This window comes from Centropristis striata, chromosome 2 (genome assembly GCF_030273125.1).
Source record: "Centropristis striata isolate RG_2023a ecotype Rhode Island chromosome 2, C.striata_1.0, whole genome shotgun sequence".
In the NCBI taxonomy this organism is placed as follows: Eukaryota; Metazoa; Chordata; class Actinopteri; order Perciformes; family Serranidae; genus Centropristis; species Centropristis striata.
The window spans coordinates 4,024,308-4,045,731 of record NC_081518.1 but is presented as its reverse complement, the minus strand read 5'-3'; the positions used below and the strand labels follow the sequence as shown (position 1 = coordinate 4,045,731).

Sequence of the window (21,424 nt, the reverse complement as noted above, 5' to 3'; positions counted from 1 at the left end):
ATACTATAAAATATTAATACAAATAATAATGTTAAGTATAAAAAATATAAAAAAGCAGGATATTAATATTTTAAATAGCATTTTTATTGTTATAATTACTACTAGCTTACTATAGTAAAAATAAATAAAAACCACTGAACGAGAAGATGTGTCCAAACTTTTCACTTCTACTGTAGAAATATAAATATATAAATAAGATTCAGTGGAATTGTGGCTTTAAGTAAAAGAGCTGAACACTTCTTGTGTGTGTGAGAGGGACTTTGTTCTGTATTGATAGCTGCAGCCGGATCAATGCTGCTACAAGTGGGGCCTCAAGGTAAGAGCTGTAAAATCTGAGCTTGAGCGGTGTCCCTGAAGGCGTCAGTCCCCGGGATGTTAGTACCCTCCCTGTCCCCGCCGCCGCCGCCGCTGCTGCCCGCTGCCCAGGCTGCTGCTGCTGCTGGCTGCGGGCTGCGGGGCTCGGGATGACGCCACCTCTCGCTCCGCCCCGCCGCTAACTCGCTCTTTGCGTTCATTTCATTCCTCTTCTCATTCCGAGCATTCTTCGCATCTCTGTCAGTGCGCGAAGCGATTCACCTACACCTTCCTGGCTGGCCCAGAAACACCAGAATAACTTGACATAGTATTAAAAAAAAATACCCCGTAACATCCCAGTACTCAAAAAAAGGGACATTTTTTATATGAGATATCAATAACGAGGTAAGTTTCAAACGGTAGTTGCAGGTATCCAAAACTGGTTGTGAGACTTCTGTTTCTGTGGGGTTTTCTTTTACTTTATGTCTTTGGGAATATTAGATTAAAAAATGTCGGATGGTTTTTTTTTTTACTATTTATCCCGTCGTCTTGTTTCCACCGCTGAGGTAGATAGATAGAGAGATAGATGGCCGATCCTGGTCGCTGTTTGCAACATTGTGCTCACTTTGTAACACTGTTGTAGCCTATGTGGCTTTGACATAGCAGCGAAAATCTTTGACATTTTTCACATTTTTTGAAAAGAAGCCCGATCATACGCCCCTATAAAAAGCCCCAGAGGCCGTTTTGTCCTGTGTCAGATCCCCAGAAACTCCCTGCGAGATTCGGGATGAAGTAAAAAACAAAAAAATATACCGCACGAATAACGAATTTTTTTTTTTTTTGGACAAGATGACGGTTGAAAACGTTGCTGTTTTCCTCTCCGTAGTTGGCTCAGCCGGGACTTGTTGGGAGATTTCGCCGGAGCATTTTCGGACCATCTGGAAGAAGAAAACACGGTGGAGAGACTTGTTGCTTCAACACGTTTTGACGGTGCTTTTAAAAAAAAAAAAACCGCCATCGAAGTTTTTGTGTAAGTACATTTTTTTTAATGTTTGTTTGTCACTTCTCTCAGCACTGTGTGTGTGTGTGTGTGTGTGTGTACCTATATGTGTGTATGTGTGTGTGTGTGCTTCCATGTTGTTACTGTAACTCAAACCGGAGGGAAAGGTTAGTTTAAATCCATTTTATTGTTTGCTGGATTAAAGCTCCTCCGTGTCCCTCCCTGTCACAAAACTACCACTTTAAGAAAAACAATACGCTAAATTACACTTTAAACGTTACTTTGGTGGTTAAAAAATAATATTATAATAGTCTGTTTAAAGCTAAACTCCTTAGTTATCGTCGATGAAGAGAATTAGCTGAAACTGATGCTTTTATTTGGGCTTTTCCTTCATTGTTTTCCTTTTCCTTCCTCCACTTTGGGAAATGCCTGCTCAGCTAAAACTGAACTCCCCTCCAACTGCAGGCCAGCTGTGTGTGTGTGTGTGTGTATTGTGTGTGTATATGTGTGTGTGTGACAAAGTTTTGACTCCTCACAATGATTTTTTCCCCATTACTTTTTGAGGAAATTACACAGGGTATTATGCAAAGGGAGGGATGAGAATAGGACCAAAAGCTCTCATTAGCAACAGTAAAGTCAGCTTTAAAAAGTGGGTGTATACCATGTTGCACAAAACACTGAATGATCTGCTCTTTGTGCACGACTCTCTGTTTGTTTTTACACTTTATTTGCTTATTTGGTGCTTAAAATGTCAGATTTGCACAGTTTACACAGCTCAAACATGCTGGTGTGATTCAATCAAGGTATACTTCATTAATTTAGCCGAGAATTATAAAATAACCAGAGCTGCAACTAACGATTATTCTCATTATTGTTTAATCTGGCGATTTTTTTATACAATTAATCGATTAGTTGGTCAATAAAATGTTGAAAAATATCAATCAGTGTTTCCCAAACCACAAGATGACGTCCTCAAATCTCTTGTTTTCTCCAAAAAAACAAAAATATATTTAGTTTATTGTCATAAAGGAACAAATAAACCAGAAATATTCACATTGAAGAAGCTAAAAACAGAGAATTTGGACTTATTGTCTTTTAAAAAACTGCTCAAACCGATTATTTGGTTATCAAAATAGTTGACGATTCTTTTAATAATTGATTATTGTTCGATTATCCTAATAATTGTTGCAGTTCTAGTGTATACCATGTTGCACAAAACACTGAATGATCTCTTTGTGCAAGAATCTCTGTTTGTTTTTACACTTTATTTGGATATTTGGTGCTTAAAAATGTCAGATTTGCATTGTTTTTACAGCCCAGTCACAGTTTACACAGCTCAACATGCTGGTGTGATTCAATCAAGGTATACTTAATTAAGTTAGCCGAGAATTGTGAAATAACCTCCTTCTCTTGTGCTTTGTGCTTTTTAAAACCAGCTGTTTAGTCATACTGATAATATCAGGGCTTCAGTTGTGATTCATCATCAGCTTGGGGATAATAACTAAAAAATAATATGATTGTGAAAGTTACAGTAAAAAAAATACACTGCAAAAAAAAAGGGTGTCTAAAAACAAGATAAAAACACTAAATCTGAGGGAAATGATCTTGCTGCATGGACGGATAATTTCACTTGACAAGATTTCTTAAAAAAAAAGGTTGTTAAATCTAGAAATAAGCATGTTGAACGCTTAAAATAAGAAATTAACTCTTAAAACAAGATAAATTAAAGCTGCAAGCCCGAGCAGAGTGTTCTGCAAATTATTTGTTTCTTACCAAGATGAAAAAAACTTTAGATTTAGAAATGTTCGATAATTTATCTTGTTTTAAGAGTTATTTCTTATTTTAAGCGTTCAACATGCTTATTTCTAGATTTAACAATCTTTATTGAAGAAATTATCTGTCCATGCAGCAAGATAATTTCCCTCAGATTTCGAGTTTTTATCTTGTTTTCAGACACACCTTTTTTTGCAGTGTAGACACACACAAGCCTGAACAGAATCCACTTTCTGTCTCTACTTTAACAAGTTTTTTGGCTCCAACCTCTATTTGTTTTTGATGTAGAACCAGCTGGTTGAGGCGAGTGCACAAGTTCTGTGCTCTAATCCTATAAAAAGATGCTGTCTCTTCAGTTAAACTGCTGTTAATCTTTTTACGTAACTTATGAGACAAAAAGACACAGTTTTTATTCAATTATTGTGAAAGGGCTGTTATCATTTCCAGGAAACAGTCTGTAAGCAGTCAGGCGTAACCCCCAGACATGTTACAGTGTAAATCTGCTTGCATGGAAGAAAAAGAAAAAAAAAAAAAATTAGGGGTAGAAATAGATGCTTTGTTTTCAGCTTATGCAACCAGTGGACCTGTTGGACGGAAGCCTGCATAACATTTGTGCAAGAATAGGATGTTGTCTTTGTTTGACTAACTGAGACTTTACCTCTAAAACTACTTACTGAACTCCCATTTAGCATTACATGTCGTTAATTAAAGAGGCTACAACATAGATATGCACAGAGCTAAGTTATTTTTTTAATTATGCCATTTTATTGTGATCTGTACAAGTGAAACTTAAGCACATTCTGTCTGGATGTGTTGCTTTGTAGGCTTCACAGGCGATGTGGAACTTAACATTGTTCCTTCAGGATTTTCTAGCCTTGTCGAGGTCAGAACTACAGAGAGTGTAGTCTAACTGTTGTGAAGTGTGGACAGTAATAATGTGCTATTGTGTAGCACAGAATGGACTGAGTTACTGTGACGGGCAAAGTGAGACTCTTCTTCAGTTGTCCAAACTGTTTGAGGGTTGCAGACCTTCAGAAAAAAACACATTTTGGCCAAACATTTCTCAAATGTCTTTGTTCGTTTTACGAAAAAAAAAACAGGGCAAATATGAATTCTTGCTTCTGTTTGCCTTGTCACTGTGATCCTGGCTGATCCGGGCTGCAACAGTTATTCAATTAGGGTGAATTCGGGTAATGTGGGACACTTTTTGCAATTTTGACTTTGTTATATTTTTCTAAATTTGAAAATATTTTATGTAATTTCAGTCACAAAAGGTTTTGATGACTATATTTACTTTAATCAGGAAATAAACCAGCCAAACCTTAAGTGTCCCACATTACCCGAATCCACCCTAATCGAACAATAATCAATTATTGAATTAATCGTCAACTATTTTGATAGTCGAATAATTGGTTAGTTTTTATAAACACTAAGTCCAAATTCTCTGTTTTTCAGCTTCTTCAATGTGAATATTTCTGGTTTCTTTGCTCCTTTATGACAATAAACTGAATATCTCTTTGGTTTGTGGACAAAACAAGAGATTTGAGGACGTCATCTTGTGGTTTGGGAAACACTGATTGATATTTTTCAACATTTTATTGACCAAACAACTAATCGATTAATCGTTTAAATAATCAACAGATTAATCGATTATGAAAATAATCGTTAGTTGCAGCCCTAATATTATTATAATGTCTTAACTATACCAGTTATGTTATATGTAATCCTCTGCATATATTTAAGTTCTCTCAGGAAAACAAACAAACCCAAAAACTAGAATGTATGCATATGTCTTATTATTTTTAATTCTTTATTCTGTTTTTTATATCTATGTGTCTGTATCTTGAGCTGCTGTGATGACTACATTCCCCCTCTGCGGGGTAAATAAAGTCATATCTTATCTTAAAGTCTTGAACAGGGGTCTCAAACTCAAATTACCTTGGGGCCGCTGGAGGCAGTATCAAAATGACCAAAGAAAGACACAAAATGACCAAAAAAAGACACAAAATGACTAAAAAAAAGACACAAAATGACCAAAAAAACCACAAACTCTCCCTCCATATAGCTTTTAATGCATTTAAAATGATTGAAAGAGCTTATCACGTTTGTGTAATTACATTTAATTTAGGTCAGTCTTTGCATATAATAATAACAGATATGACAATGTTTACTTTTGACACGACTAGATACTCATATCTGTGTGGAACATGTGTTGTTGTTTGTTTGTTCAATGTTGTCTCATTGTGACTACATGGGTTATAATATGTTTGTATACTACATTACTATGTGTTATACATACACATATATTTCAATATTATTGTTATATAACTGAATATAGTAAATTAACATAGGGAGAAGGGTTTTAATAAGCTTTGGCTTCTTCCCACTCCTTTTGAACACAAAAAAGTGTTGAGTCTTGTATTTATTATTTGTTTGTTTTAATTGTTCATTTTTTATTTCGTGTTCAAATAAATTCTCAATCAATCAATCAATCAATCAATCAGCAACATACAACCACAGTCAGATACTTTCCGATCCAAACTGTCCCTTCAGCCAATCAAATTATCACCATTAGCTCAAATTTAAGAATAACCACAAATGGTTCCTGCCTGTTTTTAATTATAGCACATTAAGAGATAACGCTCTCTCATAACTGCCTGCTGGAGTCAAGCACCTGTGTAGTCTGTGCTCCATGCAACAGGTGCCATAGAGCAGTGTTGAATTTATTCACACACGACAGCAAAAACAGTTTTTAATTCCACTAATATCAAATATTCTTTAATCTTATAGGAATTCTGATGCAAACAGAGGTTTAAGGCTGTTTTGACATATGCATTTTATAGAAAAATCCTCAAATTGGCATTTCATTTGAGGTAACAAATCAGGCAAATTAAAGTTTTTAAATAAATTTACCACTGGGTAAAAGCTGAGTAGTGTTTTGCAGTTACAGATGAGGAGTCATCTTTATTATTATCCCTCTGTTTTGGTTTTTGGTTTGCGGGTTACACCTTTGTTAACACCTTTAATTGGGTGTTAGGTTTTTGACAAGATTGTTCCATGTTTTAAATTATATTATATTAGTTACTGTCAACAGTTAAAAGCTTTGCTTGTCGTCAGTTTGACTTTGTTTTCAGACTCCGTTTACCACATACATGCATGAACAGGATATTGATGATAGAAATAAGGGAAAGTTGATCTAGTAACATTAACTTAATGTCTGGATATTGCAGGTCTGCAACATTGCTGTTCTGTCTTTTTCAAGACTTGTCAATAAAGATCTCAGTAGTGTTTCAACCAGCAGATTTTGCACGTATTTACATTTTCCTGCCAAAATGGCAGCTTAAACAAAACTAGTCAAGTGACCTCTGGAGCTCTATAGAAAAAAATACTGGAAGAGACCACTGACTTTCAGACTCCGTTTACCATGCATACATGAACAGGATATTGATGCTAGAAATAAAGGCTTCAAATCCAAACGTACATGCAACAAGGCATGTTTTCTATTTGTTGACAGTGGCTGATGAAATTCCTCCTGGGAATGGGAATACATTATGTGTCCCACATTTTAATTGAAATGATAATACATGATTTTTTTTTTTTTTTTGGTCATGAAAATTCCGTGCTAGTAGAAGATCTGACATGTGTAATTGAATCTGGATAGAGAGTCATTAATGGTGTAATTAGATGTGATGTGTGGCAGGGGTAGAATCTCATCAAAACATCAGTGTGCTCCGCGGTCAAAGCGCGCTTTAAAAAAGAGGACACTCCTGCAGGCTTGCAGGCTGTGCGTGCCCTGAGGTAAACCCTGGTCTAGAAAGGGAATTTTAGAGTATGCGCTGCTGCTCAGCAGTTTGAGCAGGGCCCACTGAGGCCAGCGGAGAGTGCCACCAAAAAGGAAAAGCTGGCTCAAAGCCACTGACGTCATCTAAGTAAATCTGCTTCAGTACTGCAGCCATAAAATGACTGCCAGCTACCGAATGCACTTTGGCCCTGTCAACCACCTTAGTAAGTGCAACACAGTTTTTTTTTTTTCCTCGTGTGCATACTTAGGAAAGACAGCCTGTGTTTAAGTCTACTCCCATTTTGCTCCAGTTGTAGCAGACTTTGCCTGTTCATTCAAAAGAAACAAGTCATGTTTGGGGCCTTTTTAGTTTTATATAAAACCCCAGATGATTGAGCTTCTCTGACCCTTTGAAGGCTCACCACTTTAATATTACAGCCTTATAATTTCCACCATATGGCAGCCTCTTTCAATTTTGGAAAAAAGGCACTTGGGGCTGCATAATGTCTAAACCACTCATAATTATTGACATGCACTTCCTCAGAAGTTATTAAGTCACTGCGACATGTATTTTTCTACCTATTTCTATTTGCAATAAAAATACAAAAAAAATAAATGAGCTTTCTCATGATCGCATACAGATGAAAAGCAATATGTGCTCCATGAATCATTAGACGAGTGGGTTTTCTGAAACCACTATAAACATTTTTAGTTCTTAACCACAATGAAAGCAGGAAATCTCTGCTTCAACAACTTCCTTTCTCAGTGCTGGCCATAGTGGCGGTAGTGGTGTTCAGCTTTCCACTAGTGAAAGGAAGCCCATGGAACAAAGGCACACAGTCACTTCATTTACTGAAACTGTGTATAATTTGTGGCTTGTATTCAAATGTGGGTTATTCAGTCTCTCTGGCACCGTATTCCCCAGTCGTTGCTTGTAATAAATTTCCACAAGACCTTTCATCAATGGTCGCTGTATTGTTATCATGGGCTGACACAGATCGGGCAGGCTCTCTCTCTGCCCTGAAGGTGCCCTGGATTCAGTGGAGGCACAGATAGACTGGAGGGTAAGCTCCCAACATTAATATGCAGGCTGTGCCCAGTAAATTAGTTTGGGATCCGAGCCGGGACCCCACAATGGCGACTGGTATTGTCCAAACTTTGTTTCCCCCTCTGTTTAGTCTGTTTAATAGACCCGAATAGTAGACATTTTCAACAAGGAGTCTTGTTGGTTTATAGTTACATAATCAAATTATATTATCCCCTTTGTTTTACAGTGAATTTTATCCAATTAAAAAGACAAGTTGCTGCTATGTCATAATTTGATCAACATGGTCTCACAGGAATCCGTGAAATAGCCACGGATTCGCTTAACTCAAAATCAGTGGAATAGCCACGGAATCACTCAAATTTCCGTGAAACTGACACGGATTTCGCTACAATGCAAGTTAATGACAGTCATATCCCGTGGCTATTCCAACATACAAAGTGATTACGTATATTCACTGAGTGAATATTTAGAAAATAAAACATATTTCTCGCTAGAAATGTGATCAAAATCCATTTTTATGCAGAAACTAAGTCAAAATATTGATTTTTTCACTAAAAATGAGAGAACTGTCCGCCATGTTTTTTGGTCTGACCACCGGGACCTTGAAAGTCACGTGACTTGGAACAAACCAATAGAAAAAAATATCCATGGAATAGCCACGGGATATGACTGTCATTAACTTGCATTGTAGCGAAATCCGTGTCAGTTTCACAGAAATTTGAGTGATTCCGTGGCTATTCCGTGGATTTTGAGTTAAGCAAATCCGTGGCTATTTCACGGATTCCTGTTAGACCAGGTTCAATTTGATATGTAACAAAAAACATGAAAAGTACAAAAACAAACCTTTGTCAATATTTATAGATGCATCGTAAGAACTGAATAACTGACCCAAAGGTGGCGCCCATATAATCCAATGAGAACTGGAGTCTTAATTAATCTTGTGTGCAATTTTTTTTTTTTAAAGTCAAAGTCAAACTTTATTTATAAAGCACATTTAAAACAACCGGGGTTGACCAAAGTGCTGTACAGATATCACAGTTGCAGGAAATAAGGTAAAAACTAAAATCCTAAAATACATAAACACAATGCAACAATAGATTTAAAAAAATAGAATAAAATAAATTAAAATCGGATGCATCCTGTCAACCGTTTTACAGACATGTTTTTTTTTTTTTACAATGGTGGTCTATAGACCTCAGAAAATGGCCTCATGCAATTGGCCAAAATCAAAACACTGCCATTTTGGCAGGAGTTCGCTTGCAAATAAGGGACGGCAGCTGAATATTATCCACATATACAAATTTTGTCCATTTGTACATTTATACCCCTCCAGAGTTTTGTTGGCTTTTCAGAGTGGGATGAGGGAAAGGTTTAAGGCTATATTGACATATGCATTTTATAAAAAAATCCTAAAACTGGCATTTCATTTGAGGTAACAAATCAGCTACCAGGCAAATTTTCAATAAATTTACCACAAGGTAGAGCTGTGCAGTGTTTTGCAGTTACAGATGAGGAGTCATCTTTATTATTATTCCTCTGTTTTGGTTTTTGGTTTGCGGGTTACGCCTTTGTTAACACCTTTAATTGGGTGTTAGGTTTTTGACAAGATTGTTCCATGTTTGAAATGATATCATATTAGTTACTGTCAACAGTTAAAAGCTTTGGTAGTTGTCTGTTTGTTTTCAGACTCATACATGCATGAACAGGATATTGATGCTAGAAATAAGGGAAAGGAATGAGGGAAAGTTGATCTAGTAACATTAACTTAATGTCTGGATATTGCAGGTCTGCAACATTGCTGTTCTGTCTTTTTCAAGACTTGTCAATAAAGATCTCAGTAGTGTTTCAACCAACAGATTTAGCACGTATTTGCATTTTCCTGCCAAAATGGCAGCATAAACAAAACTAGTCACGTGACCTCTGGAGCTCTAATAGAAAAAAATACTGCAAGAGACAACTGAGAAAATTGACTTTAAGCACACATATATTTTAGAAGGCTGGATAGTTTTCTAAAACATCTTGGGATTGTCGTTTTTAGCAAACGTTCCTCAAATCAGGGCTGTTATTAAAATCAAACACGTTTTTTGTTTAGTTCTTGTCATTGGGATTTCTATAGTTTCAAGCTTTCAAATGTTTAAATGTTTAAATGTTTTGATTTTTCTTTTTCAATCGGCTTTTGGTTCCTGATGGACGTTTTCAGTTTTGGCTACGCTAAAGACTGCACATAATCTCTTAGTATCGCTTCTAACTTAATAACTACCTGCTCTGTGGCTCAGCCTTGGATCCTTATTTCTCAATACCCCCCCAAGTGCTCAAAATTAATTTAATTTTAGTTTAGCTTGTGGTTTCTGTCACCATATCAATAGTGTAGTCTGGTTCTACTGTTAGAGTGAATAGTGAATAGGCTGGTTTATAGCAGTAAGTCACAGCTTTTGATTATTTCTGACATACCTGGCTTGAATTAAGTTCAATGCCAAACAGTTGACATAGAACATGTATATTCAAACTGTACAGGGCCGCAAAGGTGAAAAGGCCAATAACTCATATTTAAATAGAATTTTCTCTCCAACAGCCTTGTATTTTTTAAGGTAAAATATGTCTTAAATAACCAGGCCGAGGTAATGTCTTTGTTTATCGTCCAAAGTAATTCCTAAAATAAGGTCACATTATACATATCTGTTAAAGAAATGAAATAAAATTCTATTTATCTATGTATATGCTGTCTGCATCGCACCTGTTGCAAGGCTGTTTTATGTCAGATGAGTCAATAGTGATATGCAGGAGGTGCAGCAGAGGAAAAGTTAGATACGGAGAGACAGGGAAGAAAAGAAGTGTATAAGGGGGTAAATAATGGCTGCAGAAGAAAAAGAAAAGAGATGAAAGTCGGTGTGAATTGGCAGAGCCAAATGCAAATGGTGGCCTTCATGCTCATCACTGTGATTTGTTTTTTCATGCCCATCCGCACGCGTCCTGAATGAGCCAGCGGCCAGCTCTCGGCCTGCTCTGCTCTCATAACTGTCAGGAGATCCTTTATCTGACGGACCTTTATTTACAGCTTTAATTTCCTGAGCTTTATGTGTTCCGCTCGCACTCCGCACCACGCTGACATCGGTGTATGCTGTCTGGAATGCACTGCAAATTTTTGATAGGCAAATGTCTTCTGAGCTTTCATTACATTTCATGTTTGAATGGTGAATTGTATTTTTTGTTTTTTTTGGGGTATTACTGGCAGGACAGACAGGGATGTATCCTCAGAAGGAGAAATGTTTGTGTCTTTGGATTTACAGCCAATTTTGCCTCTGTTGTTCAGAGTGGAAGACCTTTAGCCGACGTATCTGATGTTGTCCAGGTCATGTTGTTGCTACCTGTTTCTCAGTCTGAGGCAGGTAGACAGGGCTGCTTTGACAGAACCTGTAAATCAATCCTATTCTCTCTGGCAAACAAAGATTGATCCCACAGTGGCCTGATGGTTGCTGGGCGGTGGGATCCAGGCCTCAGATTTGAGTGGGATGATATCAGACAGATTCACGGCATCTCAGCCTGCAGGTTCAAAGAGGCATGAAATAAACACTAGGCCATTGCCAATAACGGAGGCAGCATAAGTAAGCTTTCTAGCTCCTCAGTGGACCTGCGGAAATTGGTATTGAAAACCTTGTTTATTCATTCATCTGTACTCTAAAACCTGTACATTTATTCATGAAACCAAAAGGAGAATCCAATACAGGATCAATAGTTTTCTCCTGGCATTGTTGCGTAGATTGGCGACATACTTTATTCTGTTTGGAAATGTTTTTTGACATAACTGCAATAATTTGAAAATTATCCGCCTCATCTTGATTTAATTTTCTTAGATGAAATTGCAAAGTGTGTCCTGCAAATCTTTAAAAAAAAAAAAAGAAATACCAGGACTCATATTTACCCGTTTTTAGTTGATTTTGAATTATTTTAAACGATGTCGGCATGCATGAAGTTATTAAAGCATTCTATATTATTTAAATACAGGAAGAAGAGCATTCCAAAGATATTTGTTTTTTTAGTTTTATTTGGCCCTTGTATCTCCGTCTCAAGGTCCTCAAAGACCTGGCATCAGTGACTTCATTCCATAAACATGCTTTCCCCAAGGTAATTCATTTGTTTTAAATACAGAATCTAAATGGAATTTCAGTCATTGTAAATGTTCATAGTTGGTTACGCGTTGCTCAAAGTGGAATGTTTCGACATTGCTGTTATAATTATGCAAAGGCCAGGATATGTCGTTACTACAAGCTGAAAATGTTGAGCTTTGAAATCACATGGTAATTATAGTTTTGCACACTGTGGCCTTAACTACTGTGGGCCATTATGGGGTGCACAAAAGTCATTCACAGAATCATTATTGCACCCTCTGAGATAACGGCACAAAAGAACTCCACATGGAAAATTACATTTGAGACCTCTCATCTGCTATTTCATTACCTAGCTCTGTCTGATGGGTGAAATGGGTTCTCTTAATTTAAGGAGCTGGATTCCAGCTTGGTGAGTGGTTTATGTAATCTCATGGTAAGTGTAATTTCCCATAATGCCATGTCACAGCTACTACTCTGCTTAGCTACCACATTCACTTATTGCATTGCAGGCCATCTCCACCCTGCATCTCACAAATAGCACCATTTCTATGGTGAACACCCAGCAAAGACAGTATGCAATTATCTGTAAGCCACAGGTGTTTCTATGGGTGACATTCATACTTTCCTTTGACTGACATAATTAGTCCACAAATTCTAAGGCACTAAGAGACCATCTTCATTGACAACTGACGCCACGTTTTTCACACGTTGCACACGGTGAAAGCATCCAGTTGATGTCAGGGGTTGCTAAGAAAAGAATTTATTGAGGATAGGAATGATTCTTATCCTGCAATTTTTCAGTGTTTGTATGAGTACAAGTCGACAAACCCCATCTTCATTTGACATGAGAATATATAGATAGCAGGGTTCAATATATAGGTTTATTTTATGATGGTATCTATCTATAAAGCAAGAAGCGTGTGTGCGTGTGTGCGTGCGTGTGTGTGTGTGGATGTGTGTCTTTGACAGGGATGGGCAACTTAAATGCTGCAGGGGGCCACAATTTTTCATCAACACTACCACAGGGCCACATATAGGACCGTGCACTTAACCATGTATGATGAAACTGCAATTTTAAATATGTTAACAGTGCAGTAACTTAACATATTTCATGCTCAAATGCATGTATAACAGTATAAATAGGAATACAAAAGGTTTGAAGCAAATAAAAAATAACCACTTACTGTGATTTCTTTTGTTTTCAGTGCAAGAACAGCAGACCAACACTAATTGCAAGAAGTAATTTTGTGCACTTTTAATATTTCATGCTCAAATGCATTTAGTTGTACTGAAGGCCACTTCAAGTGAGGGTGCGGGCTGTATGCGGCTGTATGAAGATTTCTCGACTTAATTTCTCAAAATATCATTATTTACATAGGACGTGTTGCAGCATTACACTGTTTCTGATCGGACGCCTTTTAGGGGAGCTCCGCCCCCTTTTAGGGGAGCTCCGCCCCATTGTGTGATAGGCCTACACCTGGTCAGTAACACAATTCACTCTGGATTTCCACCTTGACTCATCTCATCTGGAAGTCTATTTAGCCTACCTATCTGCGGCTCAGTCGGTAGAGTGGTCACCTACTGATCAGAAGGTGGTGGTTCGATCCCTGACCATGGCAGCCTACATGTCGGAGTATCCTTGAGCAAGATACTGAACCCCAAAATGCTTCGTTCATTGGTGTGTGAATGAACTCCCAATGGTGGCAGTGTGCCCTGGTAGCCTCGGCCACCAGTATGAATGTGTGTGTGAATGGGTGAATGAGTATAGTGTAAATTTGTGCTAAGTTGTATATAGTATATTGTTAAATGCCTTTTTCTATTAGATTGTTTATTTCTTATATATAATTTTGTGTGCAATTTTTGTGGTTGGCTGTAACAAAGAAATTTCCCCGCTGTGGGATTAATAAAGTCGAATCTATCTTTCTAAAGTGCTTAGGATAAAAGCGCTATATAAGTGCAGTCCATTTACCTATCTTTTGGAGTTTTAAAGTGGCTACAAGGTTCAATTTTCCAATAATATTCAAATAGTTTCCAGCGAATATCAATGTTCAATGTGTATGTGCTGGATGGTGTGGTACCTTTATATAAAGTAAGTGTTTTATGGAGTTGCAGACGTTGTTGTAGCACAATTAGCATGCTAACCGGAGATTTAGCTTTATTCACTTCTTATGTTGCATTACTATGTAATTCAGGGATGACATTCATGTTGCTTAGCGTAATGCCCATAATCATTTGATATGAGATACTTACATGCAATATAGTATATCAGCTAATTGGGTTCATGTTAATGTACTTTTAGTGCAGCATACTGCGTAATGTGCTATCTCACCATTAGCATGCTAAGAGGAGATGTAAGCTCTTCAATTTGATCCATTGAAAACAGTAAAAACAAAACTTTATTAACAACGCAAGAGTATTACACCTCATTGTACATCCCACTGTCACACGCAACCTCATTTGGCCATAATTGAAAAATCTACTTTATCTCCCACTATATGAATACATACTTCCTGCACTAGTGTGATAGAAAAAGTATGCACTCAACTTTTTCTGTTCACACCAAAATGATTCCACATCCTTTTCTGGCTTCACTGCACAACACTTAATACCCCCATTTCATTATTCCATCCACCACATACCACATTTTTATTGGTGATAATTTGACATTTTTAAACAATATAGTAGTTTTGACAGCGCAGCATTGAGGCACAACAATTTCACAGATCATCCAAAAAATAGGATCTCTTGGGCTACATACACCTGACCCGAAGGCAAGAGTAGATGCAGCTGTGTAGTTTTTGGATAAATGTTTTGAATGTTTGTTGTAAGACCTTTTTCGTGGCTCGTCAGTAAACTTGTTGCTTCACTTCTTTATGTTTAAATTGATCAAGAAAGCCTCAATCCCCCGAGGCTCTTGGAGGATTTTTGCTGTGCCTTGTATTCATACCCTTATACTAATTAATCGATTAGTTGTTTGGTCAATAAAATGTTGAAACATATCAATCAGTGTTTCCCAAACCACAAGATGACGTCCTCAAATCTCTTGTTTTGTCCACAAACCAAAGAGATATTTAGTTTATTGTCATAAAGGAACAAAGAAACCAGAAATATTCACATTGAAGAAGCTGAAAACAGAGAATTTGAACTTATTGTCTTTAAAAAAACTGCTCAAACCAATAATTCGATTATCAAAATAGTTGACGATTAATTTAATAATCGAGTATTGTTTGATCAATCGAATAATTCTTGCAGCTCTAAATAATATAGAAAAATATACAGAAGGCCAAATATACTTTCTGTGGTCGGTTGGAAACAGATAGTATAAAATAAACCAGTAAAGTGAGATATCTATATTTTCTTCCATGACAACTGGTTCTGTTTAATTATTAAGGGAAATGCAAGAAAATATTAAATCTCAACCCACTAAACTATTAATAAAAGGGTTATCGTGATTGATTGCTTTCCAACATGTAACAAATAGGAGAATAAACACAAATAAAAAATGAAAAATAAATACATATTACATGTTTGAAAATGAGAAAGAAGAAATGTACACTTATAATATATATTACCCTAACAATGAAGTGAAAAAGTATCAAATATACGTCTTTCAAACAAGTTTTATTGTGTGTAAGTGTCCCCAGTGTTATTATATGAAACACGAATATTCACAGAGTCAATCAGATATACTTAACAATTACCTCATATTCCTTCGACCAACTCTTTCTCCTCTCTATACCTCTTCAAAATTATTTTGATTCCAGCTAGTTATAGCTGTTCAGGCTATGCAACGCTTTAATATCATCATTTTTGACAATAACAAAATCTGGAGCATCAACAGAGGGAAGAAAATAGTCAAGAACCCTGATTTGGCTCGATCACTGAGCATGTCTGAACAGATAAACATTAATACTTGTTTTCTCCACACAAAAACCACCCATAAACAACCTTTTCTCCAGAGGGCTTTTCTCTAATATGAGATCAGATGTGTCTTCAGGATGCTAATCATTATCTGAGGGAAAATGAAACAAGTCAACCAGCACAAATAACACAACAAACCTGACAAAACTGGATAAACTGACATTTACCTTCCGCCCCTCTCTCTTTAAACCAGGGGTCTCAAACTCAAATTACCTGGGGGAAGTATCAAATGACCAAAAAAAGACACAAAATTACCTAAAAGACACAAAATGACTAAAAAAGACACAGAATTACCCAAAAATACACAAAATTATTTTAAAAAGACACAAAATTACCCAAAAATACACAAAATTACCCAAAAAAATACACAAAATTACTAAAACACAAAATGATTTTAAAAAGACACAAAATTACCAAAAAAATACACAAAATTACTAAAACACAAAATGATTTTAAAAAGACACAAAATGATTTTAAAAAGACACAAAATTACCAAATAAAAGACACAAAATTACTAAAAAAAAGACACAAAATTACCACAAAAAAGTAATTAAAGGGACCTTCTACATACAACACGGTAAAGTGCCATTCATATAAAACTCACATTAAACTTTCATATCAAGGTGGGGGCCACAAAATATCATCATGAGGGCCGCAATTGGCCCGCGGGCCGCCAGTTTGAGACCCATGATCTCAACGGATATATTTGTCAACACACATACATGTAGACTTATAGTTTAGCTTTAATATAATATTTATTTTCTTGTTTTTTGGGGGTAAAGTTGTGGGAACGAGTTTGTGCTAAAGAATGTTTTTGTGAACTCGACATCATGAAGCTTTATTGAAACAAACTGGCAGCAACTCTGCTGTTGAAAAGATTTCTATGCAAAGTAATTTTTAACAGTACAAATACCACTGTAATTTAATGTTGGGCTTGAGGATAAAAACAAATATTTTCTTCAGAGCCTCATCTTGCTGTGAACATGTAAGCTGGAAGTGATTAGCAGCAGTTCATCATCGGGCTGGGATGAGAGAGGAGCTCGTCTAGAAAGAGTTGCAGCCTGTTAGTGGTTGAAATGGGAATTTTTTCCCCCTCCCTCATCAGTTTGTGAGTTAGTTCTGCTGTGTCAGCAGTCGGCACACAAAAACGGAATTCAGTAAAAGCTCTCTCTCGCTCTCTGGGAGTTTTTTTCCCCAACAGCTTGCTCCCATCCCCCCCTTTCCCCTCATGAACTGACATGCTGGAAGAAACATATGCTACTATTCCAACTTCCTGACAGCTTGTGCTGCTTGAATGGGATCTTGCTCAGGGAGGAAGCAGTTGTCTGGAAAGAAGGGGAGAGATTAAGAAAGGAGACAAACCTCAGTGGATATTTGGTAAAAGAAGTAAAAACATGAGAGCGTTTTGGATCGTGAATTAACCCTCTGGGGTCTCTGATGGTGGCGTCCTGATCAGATCATGTGACGTTTAACAAAAAAACTAAGTCACATGGAGCGCTGCTATCAACTTCACTCCAAAGTACAGACTTGGAACTTTCTCCCAGTTTTTGTTTGACATTCCTAGCTCATGTAAAACCAAAGATATGATAGTTTTAATTTGATAGTATAGAAATATTTGAGCGTTGGTGTAGCTCTCTGTAGTTTGTTTTTGAGTTGCAGCTAACAAGGAAAAATCCTATAGATATACATGTTTTATGGGACTTTTTTGTATATAGTTTTCATTATATTTAATTTTACCTTTTGATATGTTCATATCTGTATCCTATGTTTACATTTTCAAGTTACAAAACGGTTCATTGAGCATATTTGTGGTTTTTATTGTAGTAAATAGTATCATTTTTCAACTCGGATTTCATGATTTTTTGGGCTCAATATGTTGATAAAGTAGGTTAAAGTGAAAAAAAAACTGTCAGATCATAAAGGTGAAGAAAAAACTGATACCAAATATGGGTAAAGTAAACATTTTTTTGTGGTGCATGAAGGGCAAAATCAAAAGTATTCAAAAACAGCCAAAATAGGCAAAAGACCCCGTTTGACAGTTTGACACAAACTCTGAGATTTCTTTATATTGAAAAATCAATCTCTTTCTGTGTTTATCTTGAGCTAGATAACAAGTCGCTCTTACACACAGTCCACTGGATGTTAGTGTGACTTTGATTTACATGTAAACAAAACAGAGGATGGTGTCACTTTATTTTATCTGAGCTCTCCGTGTACACACTGGATCTGTTCAGCCACAGTAACAGTTGTGCTCTCAGAAACTTGACAGAGCTCACAGCCTGATGTAGCCTACAATCATGTACTTACTGTGTTTATGTGAAAAAGTAGACATGAAGCTGAAAATAGCCCTTTAGGTTGTGCTGTGTGAGTGAAGCAGGAGCAGTTATAGTATAGTCCAGGGATGGGCAACTGGAGGCCCGGGGGCCGCATACGGCCCGCACCCTCACTTGAAGTGGCCCTCAGTACAACTACATGCATTTGAGCATGAAATCTTAACCCTTAACAGGACACTCATTGAAATACTTGCAAATTCCAAATTTCAACCCTAGAGAATATTGGAGGATATTACATACAGCCAGAATGTGTAAAAAAACATACAGACCCGTGGTAGGGGGGTCATATTTTGAGAAAAAAAGTTTACGAGATTAAGGTGTCAAATCTACGAGAAAAAAATGTGCAGATTTATGAGATTTAAAGTGGTGAATCTGCGAGAAAAAAGTGGTTTTCTTCCCCACTTTTGTCTCGTAAATCTGCGACTTTTTTCGAGCACATTTGCCACTTTAATTCTCTTAAATCTGCACATTTTTTTCTTGTTTGTATTTTTATATTTATTCATACTTGGCCTTAATATGCCGTCATAGTCAAGTTCTCCTCGTACAAGTCCATGTGGTTCTACGACCAAACAGAGAGACATGGGGACATCATTTTGATATCCACTGAAGTTACCAAATATAGTTCTTAGCCCGATAAAGGGTTAAGTATAGTGTAAAAATGCGCAAAATTACTAATGTTGGTCTGCTGTTCTTGCACTGAAAACAAAAGAAATCACAGTAAGTGGTTATTTTGTATTTGCTTCAAACCTTTTGTATTCCTATTTATACTGTTATACATGCATTTGAGCATGAAATATGTTAAGTTACTGCACTGTAAACATGTTTAAAATTGCAGTTTCATCATATCTGGTTAAGTGCACGCTCCTATATGTGGCCCTGTGGTAGTGTCCATGAAAAAGTGTGGCCCCCTGCAGCATTTAAGTTGCCCATCCCTGGTGTAGACAGTGAAAAAAACACAGCTGGAACGAGTCAGAGTGTCAGAGAATTTCCTCTCCAGTTTACTCATGGATGTCTGATCCACTTGTTGCTTTGCTGCTTCCCTCTGGGATCTGGTCAGAGAACTTGCCTTTCGGATTATGTGCCTTTCATTGTATTCCTCCATGTTTTGTTGCTGTGCCCTGGAGCAAGCTTTTCTAAAACATTCAGTACCCTCCATGCATTATTTACTTACCCATAATTAAGACAGTTTTGTCTTACACGCTTTGAGTTTAACAGTTTGTTCCCTGTTTCCTTTTTCCGTGCATGGACACATTCAAGATCCTAATCTGCTTATCTGCTCTGCTCAGCGTCCGCAATAAATGTAATATAATGTCGCAATATAACAAATAACTGGCTAGTTCTCCGAGAAAACTTTTATATAATTTAGAATTATGACACTTATTCCCTCATAAAGTCAAATTTATAGTGTTCTGGGTTTGCATGGCTGACAGGGCCTGCGTCCTGTAAAAGTCGTGAACTGTCTGTTAGGGTCAGCACACAGCGTCCGTTTGCAAAATGTATGATTGTGCAGACTAGAGCTGCAACAATTATTAGATTAATCGAACAATAATCAATTATTAAATTAATCGTCAACTATTTTGATAATCGATCGAATTGATTTGAGCAGTTACAAAGACAGTTTTTTAAAGACACTAAGTCCAAATTCTCTGAAAGTTGAAGGAACTTAAAGGAATTGTTTGACATTTTGAGGAATACACTTGAGAGCTAGATTAGTAGGCTGATACTACTAATATCATAGGTTAGCTTAGCTTAGCATAAAGACTGGAAGCAGGTGGAAACAGCTAGCCTTGCTCTGTCCTAACAAAATCATCCTATCAGAACCTCTAAATCTATTTTTTTCTTATTACTCTAATGCAAAAATACAAAAGACAAAAAGCGAAAAAAAGGTTGTCCAGGTGGTTGTCTGTTTGATTATATTTTCTCCCGGCTGTAGTTTCTTATATAAAGACATAAGCGTGTTCAATAAAGTATTTGACAGAAATCATCATCAATTAAAAAGTTAGATTCCCTAAGTAAACTTAGCTTCAATATGATAAATTAACAATTTTTTTCCACTGAATACGGAACATTTGAAACCAATTCTCATGTTTTTCTCTCATGCAACTGGACCATCTTTATAAATGTTATCCAAGTATCTTCAAGTCGTCCGTGTAGTTGGATATTTTTGTCTAATAGGTAAAAGCTGAAGGAGCTTAAAGGAATAGTTAAACGTTTTGAAGAATACACATGAGAGCTAGATAAGAAGGCTGATACCACTAATGTCATAGGTTAGTTTAGCTTAGCATAAAGACTTGAAGTAGATGGAAACAGCTAGCCTGGCTCTGTCCTAACAAAATCCTCCTATCAGAACCTCTAAATCTATATTTTTTTAAATTCTAATGCAAAAATACAAAAGACAAAAAGCAAAAAAAAGAGTTTGTCCAGGTGGTTGTGTGTTTGATTATATTTTCTCCCGGCTGTAGTTTCCTATTTACCAGAAAATTTAGATTCCCTGGCATATAAATCATACAAGTAAACTTAGCTTCAATATGATAAATTATCGATTTTTTTCACTGAATACGGAACATTTGAAACCAATTCTGATGTTTTTCTCTCATGTAACTGGACCACCTTTATAAATGTTATCCAAGTATCTTCAAGTCCTGGTTCCCTGGGTCCGCTATGTGCAGAATGCTCTCCATTCATAAAGGCTACACAGTTTATACTGACCGCAACACTGCTGATTCTCATTTTACCACATGCATGCATCGCTGGTGCCCAGCATTCGTGAAGCAGTAGTGTGTAATAATAATTTCTCATAAAATGTGGAATAGTCCGCTGTTTTATGTTACTGGACATGCAAAATTTTCTGCTCCAGATGCAGTCGCTGCATAATGATGCAGTCCTCCGTCTATTAGCTGCAGATTTACCCAGCAGCCTGTTGGTCTTGTCAGTAGCTGCCGGTGCGATTACACTTCCTCCAGCTGTGTGAGCAGCTTGGTAAGATGCACAAAGGGGGACGGTTCTTGGATTGAGACAGTCTGTTAACGGTAGTTTTCTTGTGATGCCTGCAGGTCACCAGGCTTTTAAAAAAAAACAATCCCAGGGCTTCTCTTTGTGGTTTGAGTGTCTGATTTCTGTAATAATGGTGTGACGTGAGCCACAAGGCTTTTTATCTACTTTAATTTT

General features: G+C 36.9%; 1 protein-coding gene across 4 annotated transcripts in view; it reads left to right on the top strand.

The window, feature by feature from the left end:
* Positions 1–247: 247 nt before the first annotated feature.
* The window catches only part of tead1b (TEA domain family member 1b), an 82,074-nt gene continuing 60,897 nt past the window's right edge, over positions 248–21,424 (top strand). For 2 of the 4 annotated variants that reach the window (XM_059347704.1, XM_059347686.1), the window contains exons 1-2: positions 249–699; positions 1,181–1,324. The gene's annotated coding sequence lies outside the window, so the exon portion shown is untranslated. Of the gene's footprint in view, positions 700–1,180; positions 1,325–21,424 lie in introns of all 4 variants that reach the window. The other 2 variants (XM_059347677.1, XM_059347695.1) reach the window with 2 other exon arrangements.